Below are 11,311 nucleotides of genomic sequence, written 5' to 3' on the forward strand. Positions count from 1 at the left end.
CCCAAGAGTCTTATCTTTTCATCAATGATCCTTTTACTCTGAGCATCCCTGAAATCAGGTTTGAATTTCTGTAGCCTGGAATATTCTCCAGTGTGGCCCAGGACCTACCATACACAACCCAGCAGATAAACATTAGAGGGAACCCCTGCCCATGACTCCACTGGCCAAGGAAGCTCTCATGGAAGAAGGGTATCAGCCCTGGAGAGGCAGCCTGGTGAAGCAGCAAAGAACTCGGGCTCTGAGACTTCCCTGGGGGTCCCGTGGTTAAGACTTCGCTTCCACTGCAGAGGGCACAGATTTGATCCCTGGTTAGGTAAGATCCTGCCTGCCACATAACGTGGCCAAGGGGAAACAAAAAAACAAAAGTACCTATTAAGAGCTCAGGCTCCGGAATGGGTAAAATGTTAGTACTCACTTACCTTATAGGGTTATTTAAAGAATATATGTGTGCTAAGTCACTTCAGTCATGTATGACTCTTTGTGACCCTATGGATTGTAGCCTGCCAGGCTCTTCTGTACATGGGGTTCTCCAGGCAAGTATAATACTGGAGTGGGTTGTCATTCCCTTTTCCAAGGGATCTTCCCAACCCAGGGATTGAACCTGAGTCTCTTGAGTCTCCCGCACTGGCAGGCAGGTTCTTTACTACAAGTGCCACCTGGAAAGCCCAGAAGAATAGATACATATGAAAAAATTACAGTGACTGACACATGATAGAAACTATGTGAATGATGACTACTGTTTCTACCATTGGCCAGAATTAAGCTCTGGGTCTCTCTGGGGAGGGAAGTCTATAGGCAGATGGCATCTGGCTCAGCCCCCTGTATTAAAACTCAGTGATTTATGAAATGTCAGAAACCTATTTCAATCTGATTGAGGGAGGAAGAAAAGGCAACATGCTGGCCAAAGATGATTCTCCCCTGGGTTCTAGCAAGAAGTCATCTTCCACTGATACGGGACCTCAACCCATCGCTGCACCCCAAGCCCTACAGCCAATGACATCTGAAGAGAAGGTGAAATGGAATCGTGCAGGTAAAGCTCTTAGCTCAGAACTGGATGCACCAAGCACTCAATGCAGACACAAGATTGTGTATGTGCCAGGAGCTATATGATTCTGGATCCCTGGGTATTGGTCTGAACCCTGCCACCAGCTTCATGTGTCCTGAGGCCTTGATATTTTCTTGTGAAGTAGAAATTAGAAGAAATCAGAGTTCTCAACCAGAGTTTTAAAGAGGTCGTGATGGGCAGGGATGCTTCCAAGAAATAGTAAAAAAGAAAGCCCTTCCCTCACAACAGCCCCTGTCCGATGAGCTGTTCCAACCCCTAACCAGGCCTTCTGATGGGCACTCCATAGTGTCAAATAGGTAAAACAACTCCCTCTCACCATCTCTCCACCTAATGACCTGACCTACTCTGCCTTGTGTCAAGCCCACATTACAGACAGGGCAGACACAGCCCTGCTCTAGCACTCCCAAGCTTGCTGTTCTCCACAAATGCTGCTTCTATCCATCCAGGAGCTTCAAAACTGGGAAGAAATCTTACAGTTCTGTGAAAAGGTCAACTCTGTAGTGCAATGACCCCATTGGCCACTAGGTGGAGAAAGCTCCCTTTTTTGCTGGACAAAGTAGACCAGTCTCAGGACCTTTCAGTTCAGTTCAGTTCAGTCGCTCAGTCGGGTCCGACTCTTTGCGACCCCATGAATCGCAGCACGCCAGGCCTCCCTGTCCATCACCAACTCCCGGAATTCACTGAGACTCATGTCCATCGAGTCAGTGATGCCATCCAGCCATCTCATCCTCTGTCGTCCCCTTCTCCTCCTGCCCCCAATCCCTCCCAGCATCGGAGTCTTTTTCAGTGAGTCAACTCTTCGCATGAGGTGGCCAAAGTACTGTTTGATTTAAGGCCAGAGAGAACAGAATGACTTTTTCTGAGCCCCTGTATTTGATATTTCATTTAGCCCTCAAAACAATTTGAAAAGTTTCATTTTAACAGGAGAAATACAGAGGCAAACTCTTGCAAAGCTTACACAACTAAGACATAGTGTGCAGAGATATGACCCCCATGATCCCAAGTTTTAGCACACCTTACCAGGTGTCCCCTGGGGGAGAACTCTCAGGGCTCTAATTTAGTCACTTGCCCGGGAGTACACCTGATGTCTAGCCTGCTCATCAGCCTTTTTTTAAAACTCTTCACTTGCGTGATGTCTCTGCTCCGTTCTTTAGACCCTGTGGTTCTGAGAGACTGACCCCACCCACTCCCTGGTTCCAGGGGTGAACCTGTGATCTAAACATGGGCAATCAGAATCATAAGTATGGAGCTGTTAGTAGCCATCTTTGCCAATATATAAGGATAGTCTGCCTGATAATTAAGCCAACATAGGGTTTCCCTGGTGGCTCAGATGGTAAAGCATCTGCAATACGGGAGACCCAGTTTCAATCCCTGGGTCAGGAAGATCCCCTGGAGAAGGAAATGGCAACGCACTCCAGTACTCTTGCCTGGAAAATTCCATGGAGGGAGGAGCCTGGTAGGCTACAGTCCATGGGATCACAAAGAGTCAGACATGACTGAGCGACTTCGCTTTCAGAGGAAAACAGAGCTGAGAGATAAGATGAGACTGATTTCTAATGAGCACCTGGATCCAACCATGCCTGAAGCTAATACTCTCAGGACTTTTTAGTTCTGAATCAATACATTCCTTTTCCCTTAAGTCAGTTTAAGTTGACTTTCTATCACTTCAACCAAGAGTGCCCCCTAATACATTTCTACTCATCCTGAGAAGATCACTGACCCTCAAGGCTAAGTTGCCTGCCTTTCTTTGCTCCCAGATGCCCTGTGCCTCCTCTAGTATTACTATTAATATTCTCTATTATGGTCAACTTCCCTGGTGGCTCAGACAGTAAAGAAACTGCCTGCAATGCTCGGAGACCCATGCTCAATCCCTGGATTGGGAAGATTCCCTGGAAAAGAGAATTACGACCCACTCCAGTATTCTTGCCTGGAGAATCCCATGGCCAGAGGAGCCTGACAGGCTATAGTCCATGGGGTGGCAAAGAGTTGGACATGACTGAGCGGCTAACACTTTCATTTAAACTAGAAACTCCTTGAGGTCAGGAACTGGACCTTATGCATTACCCTGAGTCCCCAGTGCTTAGCATAGGACTGTGATTATCTTAATAACTGTTTTGTGATGAGTAAATTAATGGGTAAGTGAATATGGGCTCGTAGGGACCATTGCTGGAATTTTACACGAAGACTTCTTGAAGGAGCAGAGCCTCTAGTGATTATCAAGGTCAAAGGAACCAGGTTGCTGGGTGGGAAGAGAGTGAAAGGACATAGAAGTTATGGGGTGTAGTAGATTGTTACAATAATGACCTCTCAGGATTTTTTGGCCTCCTGGGTCTGAGCCCTTTTGCAAAGTGACTTTGTCACTCTAGGCATCAAGATGCATGCGTGCATGCTAAGCTGCTTCAGTTGTGTCCAACTCTTTGCGAGTCAATGGACTGTCGCCCACCAGGCTTCTCTGTCCATGGGATTCTCCAGGCAAAAATACTGAGTGGGTTGTCATGTCCTCCTTTAGGGGATCTTCCTGACCCAGGGATTGAACTTGAGTCTGTTACATCTCCTGCATTCGCAGGCAGGTTCTTTACCATTAGTGCTACCTGGAAAACCCAGGCATCAAGATAGGAAGTCCATTTCACAATCCCTTGAATCTAGACTGACTTCGAGACTTGCTTTGCTCAGAGAATGTAGGAATGTGATATTGTGCAACTTTCAAGGCTAGGGCATAGGCCTTGAAACTTCCACTCCCACCATATTGAAAAGAAGTCTGGACTAGACCACATGGAGACAGAAGCCAGTAGCCAATTTCACATGCATGAAGGAGAACATCTTCGACTTCAATAGAATCACAAGGAATAATAATAATGTTTTAAATCACTATGTTTGGGGATGATTCATTGCACAGTAAAGGATCACAGAATCACCAAGTACAGTATGTATCCCTTGTTTTGGCTTCCTTGTATCTATTTACCGTTCTTCCTATGATAAGATTTTCCTGGAAAAGCCCCACCCTCAGCTCCTGTGGTCTGGGTGGGTCTGACTCTACCCTCCTGGATTCTGCTAGAAGCTTTGGGAAGGTCTTGAGCCCAGAGTTGTTGGTGACCTTCTTTGTTACTTCTTGGGGAGCATCTGCTGGAGAAAGGAGCCCTTGGGAAGAAAACAGGAAAGAGAATGAGTCCTGATCCAGCTGTTCCTGGAGACTGTCTGCCCCTGAACTTTAAAACACAAAGGCCAATCAATTCACTATTTTGTATAAACCAATTCAGTTCAGTCGCTCAGTCGTGTACAACTCTCTGCGACCCCATAGATTGCAGCACGCCAGGCTTCCCTCTCCATCACCAACTCCCAGAGCTTATGCAAACTCATTCATCAAGTTGGTGATGCCATCCAACCATCTCAACCTCTGTCCTCCCCTTCTCCTCCCACCTTCAATCTCAATAAGCTGATTAGAGTTGGGAAATCTGTTACTTGCACCTGAGGGCCAGGAAGTTGGCTAGGAGCTGAGCAGTTTCTGGCAGAGGGCTGTTAGTGTAGGAGAGAGCTCCCTGGAGTGTATTGGACAGTGAACTTATTTTTCCACAGGGCATCCTGTATGCCAGGATCCTGGAATGAGACACGATCTCTGTCCCAGAGGACCCAATGGGTACAAGTTACTCATTACAGTTGTGATAAAGTGCTGGGAAGGAAAACGACTGCAGCTAAAGCGTATAACTGGGGGACTGAGCCCAGGCTGGGGGAGGGGCAGGAAGGGCCTCCCTGAGGAAGCAAGCATCAAACTAAGACTGGGAGGTTGGATAGGAACTAGGCTGGGGTGATGGGTAACAGGTGCAGGGGAGGGGGAGGGGTTATTCCAGGCAGAGGGAACAGTGTGTGCCAAGGCCTTGAGGCAAGCATATGCTTGTCATCTGGAAGGAGGGAGACTATGTCACCATGTAAGGGGAGAGACTAGCAGGGCCAAGTCCCTCGGGGTGAGTCAAGATTTTCAGCAGAAAGCAGCAGAAATAAATTCCAGCTAGTTCAAATTCAAGAAACTACCAAGAGCGCTAAAGAGCTGGGCTTGAGGTATATACCCCTCTCACATCACAGAACAGGCGCAGAAAGGACACGGCTCTCCCCGCCTATGCTAAGCTCTGGACGCTGCTGCCTGTGCCAGCAGCCCAGCCCGTCCTGACGCTGTGCCCAGGACCTCAGTCTTGTCACCACAGCCCCCACCAGAGAAAACTGCTCCTGGGCCTCCCCAACCCAACTTGTGGGCATCACTGGCTCTCTGGAGGAGATGGTGTGAACTGGAAGAGCCTGGGCCTTAGCTAGAAGAGAAACCTGGAGAGCAGCTAACATTTTTGGCAGAAAATGGGGGCATTTCCCAAACCTTAGAAAAGGGTTCAGACAACAAACACCAGAGTAGGATCTGGTCTTATAGTGGTTTTATTATAATCTTATAGTGATCTTATATAGCCATGCATGTTTTAAACTATTCCTCTCTTCAGGAATTCAAGTTTTAATTTCCTCTCCCCCACCCTACTCCCTTGGAGAAGGCAATGGCACCCCACTGCAGTACTCTTGCCTGGAGAATCCCATGGACTGAGGAGCCTGGTGGGCTACAATCCATCGGGTCGCTAAGAGTCAGACACGACTGTGAGACTTCACTTTCACTTTTCACTTTCACACATTGGAGAAGGAAATGGCAACCCACTCCAGTGTTCTTGCCAGGAGAATCCCAGGGATGGGGAAGCCTGGTGGGCTGCCGTCTCTGGGGTTGCACAGAGTTGGACACGACTGATATGACTTAGCAGCAGCAGCAGCAACCCCACTCCCTACCTTGAGTGGCCTCTACTGAGTGATTCAGTTCTGACAACTAGAATAATGTAGAAATGACCGAGTATGACTCTCGAGTAAATCATAAAAGACATGCAGTCAGTCTTTCTTGGATCACCAGCTATGAAGGAAACCAGCTAACATGTCCTGAGGACACTCAAGCAGCCCTGTGGAAAGGCTTGTGTGGAGAGAAGTGAAGGGCTCCTGTCAACAGCCAGCCAAATGTTTGTTATTTTAAGCCCTTAGGTTTGGGAGTAATTTGTTATACAGTCACAGATAACTAATACAGGTCTTTATTCTAAAAGCAATGGGAAGCCACTGAGTGGTTTGAACAAATGGAAGCAGAGACACGATGAATTCGCTGACATGTGAACAGATGAACAGTATGATCTAAGAGCGAGCAGAGGGTGGGGGACACAAAGGAGGGAGGAATAATTTCTCCTGGGGAATATATCTATTAAGAGCCTTTCGTATAAAGAGTTTGGGAGAAAACAAAAGTCAAATTAACTTAAGAAAAAAAGTATTTGGCTCATATAAATGGAAGGTTCGAAGAGGTAATGGCTGCAGGCATGGCTGGATCCAAGCACACTCCATCTCTTGGCCCTCTTGTTTCCTGTGTTGGCTTCACTAACAGGCAAATTTACTCAAGCAGCTCTAGACTTCCATATTCATACCTCAGAAACCTCTGAGAGTGTTAGCTTCCCATTAGTTCCAATAAAAGGCCGAGCCAGCCTCTCACTGGCCCAGCTAGAGCCGTATGCTCATCCCTAGCCTGGTCATAGTAGGCTGAAGATGGAATATCTTCATTGTCCGGGTGAAGGGACACATGCCCACCACAGGACCAGGGAGAGGTGTTGGCCCTACCCAAACCTCGCATGAATTCAGAGTAAGAGAGGGCCAGGACCTCAGAGAAGAGGTCCTGTTTCCACAGAGAGGGAAAGGATTTAAATGTCCAGATCAGGGTGGTCAGGAAGGGTCTCAGAGAAGAGGGAATGCTTGAGAGGAATCCAGAAACCCAAATGGCAGGCATCTGGTGGGATAACTGGAGGGAGAGAGGGAAGGAGGGACACGAAGGAAGGATAATCCCAACAAGAAGAACAGCAAGTACAAAGGCATCAGATGTGAAAAATCAAGTCTGTTCAGGAGAAAGCTCAGTGCAGCTGGAAATCAGAGAGGGGAAACTGGACAGGAGAGAGCAGTAGACACCAGTCTTGAAGGGTCCTGAGTGCTAGGCTAAAGAGCTGGGGATACCAGTGGGTGGTGGGGAGAGAGTAGTTGAAGCTGAGGAGTGACTGGGTTAGGTTTGTGTTTTAAACAAGTCACTGCAGGGCCAATGAGACTAGTGATACAGAGACTGTATCACCATTAGGCATTTGCCCAATGCTCAGGCACCCCTTCTTTTTAATGGATCCACGTTTTGTTAGGGAAGACAATGTGTCCACCAGAATTAATATATGTACTTCCCAGCCTCCTTTGCAGCTAGGCATGGCCATGTGTCACAGTTTGGTCAAAGAAATAAAATCAGAAATTGCTGGGTACAGATTCAACTCTTTGTGGCTTCTTCCTTCTTCCTGCCTGAACACAGATGTGATGGCAGGAGTTGAAGCTACCATTTTGCAACCATGAGGTAAAAGTCTAGTGACCAGAAGAGACTACAATCCTGATGACTTCAAGATGACCTTCACCTACCTCCAGACTTGGGGCTAAGGGAGGCCTGAGGCTGGCAAACCACAAAAGCCCCCAGACACCTCTGGTCCTAATATGCCAAGACACAGGCTAACAGTATCTGAGACCAGGCATGAGGGGACCAAGAATGCTGCTGAGACTCTGGGAGGTAGCAGGATTGACCCAGAGGGACCCTCATATCCCTTGTAGTCCATTCTTATCCATCATTCTTGGTTCAGGGGGCCTCCCTGAGAACTCTCCCAGACTACAAACATCAGCACCAGGCTCCCTGCCTCTGCTACCAAGGTCCTGGGCAGCCTGTAATTCCTGGCTTTGTTGTCCCCAGAGTAGAAACTGGATGTAGATGTGCCCAATGGGTGGCTTATGAGGAGATATGAGGACTGGAGGAGAGAAGACCCTCAGAGTCCCTCCCTTCTGGTCTTAGTATATTTCCCACACCTTGGACCAGGTCCTACCTAGGCCCATAGTTGTGAGTATCAGTATTGGCTATTCTTTCCTGAATATGAGCTGTGTGCATCATATTTTAGACATATCATTATCACATTGCGCCCTCACAGAAGAGTTGTTGTTCCCATTTTATGGAAAATGAAACTGAAGCTTAACTTAAGTGACTTATCTAAGGTCACAAAGCTTTCAGCATTCAAATAACTTATCTGTCTGACTCTAACACCCAGCCTTTCACCACTCAATAGCTGTCAGTGTCACCTCCATTTTGCAAGCCAAGCCAGACCTCCCCAGAGCCTATGGGAGAAACCAGAAGAGAAAAGGTTTGGGAAAAAATGGTAAAGTGATACTAATTGTCAATTCTGAGTAGCAACTGTTAATCTATTACCCTGGGTACTTTTTCCATATTCTAAAACTTCTTCAAAACGAAAATTGTTTTAAAAGAAAAACCAAAAGAAAGAAGAACAGAAAGCACAAGACTGGGTCAGAGGATGGGGCCAGGCCTGTGCTGGAGTGGGGCCTGGGCAGGGGCTTACGGCAGCCCTTCTGCACAAGAGCCCCAGTGTTCCCTGGGCCCGGCTGCCATCCAAGAACAACATGGTCGGCACCAGGCAGTGTCTACCCCCTCCCCCTAACTCTGCTCCCAGGCAGGTGGGGGGTGGGGCCTGGCCTCAGGAGTCCCTCTTGGCCCAGCCTTGCAATCCAGGATCCCAGAGCCTGCCAACCCCTGCCTTGGGCCTAGCACTTCATAAGTACCCCATCAATCCTGGCCAAATGGGCAGAGAGAGCAATGCCCAGCCCCAGCTCCCATACATACTCACCTTAGGTGAATCGCCGCTTTTCCAGGCCACAGAGAGAGAGAGATGCAGACAGAAAGTGGGCTGATGTATTAGCACCAGCCATCCCAGCTCTGTAGACAGTCACCCTGAGCTCTCCCTCCCCTTTTTGGCCCAAGAGAGTAGAGTTCACGGCTCACTTCCATTCAAGTTCACTTGCTATGTGACTTTGAACAAGTCATTCTGTCTGCCTGAGTGCCTGCTCTGTCACCACCAAAAGGGAGCTAAGGACTCCTCCCCTATTTGGCTGGAGGGAAGGATCAAAGGATATAACGGATGGATAATACCTTACCTAGCAAGGTGCCTGGCATACAGTGGGAACTCAGTCAACATGAGGAATTCTTCTCGACTTCCTGTTCTGGTGAAACCCATTCTCTTAACTTATTCAATTCCTCCAACACCCCTAGGAAAAGGAAGTAGGGTTTTGGGGCTAAAGAAATTGAGGCTGAGACAACTAAAGACAAAATCACAGGATGGCAGGCTCCTGAGCCCGTTAGGAGTGTGGGGTATGTGTGTGTGTGTGTGTGTGTGTGTCCATGCATGTTTGACCATCTTTGAGAAAGGTTGCAGATGTGACTGGTGAAAGATTATTAGCAACAGAGCAAGACCGTGAAAGGAAGACAGGCTTGGGTGCCTCTCCCAGACTTCCCCCGCATGTCTCCTTCTGTGCTCTGTTTACTTATCTATCTTTCCCTATTACTGTGTCAGCAGCTTTAACCCCAGGACTTAGAACAGTATATGCTACATAATGAACCTTCCATACACGCTTGGTGAATGAGTGAATGAATGAGAGACCTTGTGAGAGAGTGTCAAACTCTGCACAGGCTCAGTGTGAGAAACTGTGCATGTGGGAGGAGGGCTGGACACACGTGTGCCGATGCAGGGAGTGGGGGCAGGGTTGTTAGGCTGAAGGACTTGGGCATCTCAGGGGACAGGGAGGTTGCACAACCTGGACTATGAAAGCCTTATTCTGCTTTTGGCTCAGGTAAACCGGGGAAGTGCCTGGAAGTTGAATGAAAGCTATGTGGGGTCCAGCTCCTGCTGGCAGCTCACCCCACTCCCCCCACCAACCACATCCACGGAGCAGCCAGCAGAGGACCAGCGGTGGGGAGCTGAATCCGGGAGGTCTGAGGCCCTGTCTGAGCGGGAGGCTCCCATTTGCTTGGCTTCCCCAGTGCCCGGAGCCTCATCTTTCCAGGGTGCTCCACAAGGAAGGACCCTCATGGGGGAATCAGGACAAACAGTTTTTAAAAACTAACCAACTCTTTTCTGGGAACTCTGCTCAATATTCTGTAATAACCTGAATGAAAAGAATTTGGAAAAAAAAAAAAAAAGATACATGTACACATATCACTGAATCACTTTGCTATACACCTAAAATTAACACAAAATTGTTAATCAACTGTGTTCCAACATAAAATAAAATATTTTTTTTAAAAAGATAACCAACTATTTTCTGACTTATCTTTGGGAAGAGACCCTTCTTTTGTTTGAGAGGGAAAAGGGAAAAATCACTTTGATGGCTTTTTAGGACTTCCCTGGTGGCTCAGATGGTAAAAAGTCTGCCTACAATGCAGGAGACCTGGGTTCGATTCCTGGGTCGGGAAGATCCTCTGGAGAAGGAAACGGCAACCCACTCCAGTACTCTTGCCTGGGAAATCCCATGGACGGAGGAGCCTGGTAGGCTACAGTTCAGGAGGTCACAAAGAGTCGGATATGACTGAGCAACTTCAGTTTCTTTCACTTTAGTTATGCAAAGGAAAAGCCTGTAGTTCTTTGGGAGTCAGGGTGGAGAAAGCTGGACTCCTCTGCATAACAAAGGGAAAGGAAGCTACTTCTCAAGGGCAGGGTCTCCACCAGCCTGGGGGTTGACTGGGAGGCAGGACTGAGACTCCACAGCAGGGTTTCCTTTCTCCTGCAGAAATCTTAAGAGGAGCACAGGGCTTGGACTTAAGGTGAAGATTGGATAGAAATCAAAGGTCAGCAGACCTATGACACCATATTTTCAAGAGAAGTGCTCCCAGTTGAGGCAGACCTGAGCCGGAAGGGACATGGTGGAACTATTCAGAGTCCACCTGTTTGTACCAGGCAACTGAGATATAATGGTATGGCCTACGGGCCGTTCCTGCCTTCTATTTACAGAATTAGCTGTTACATTTTTTGAACATGTGGTGAGGGAATAACAAGTCCTAAATAATCACAGCTTACATGATAAAGCTAATGCTATATGTCAGGCAGAATTCTGAAGGCTTGGGTTCAGCGGTAAAGAATTTGCCCACAATGCAGGAGACACAGGTTCGATCCCTGAGCCGGGAAGATCCCCTGGAGGAGGGCCTGGTAATACACTCCAACATCCCCTTGGACAGGGTAACCTGGTGGGCTGTGGTCACAAAGAGTCAGACTCGACTGAGGAGCAGCAGCACCAGCATTCTGAAGGCTTACTCATAATATGCCTACTTATTTTTCCTTCTTA

The sequence above is a fragment of the Bos mutus genome, chromosome 7 (genome assembly GCF_027580195.1).
Source record: "Bos mutus isolate GX-2022 chromosome 7, NWIPB_WYAK_1.1, whole genome shotgun sequence".
Lineage (NCBI taxonomy): Eukaryota > Metazoa > Chordata > Mammalia > Artiodactyla > Bovidae > Bos > Bos mutus.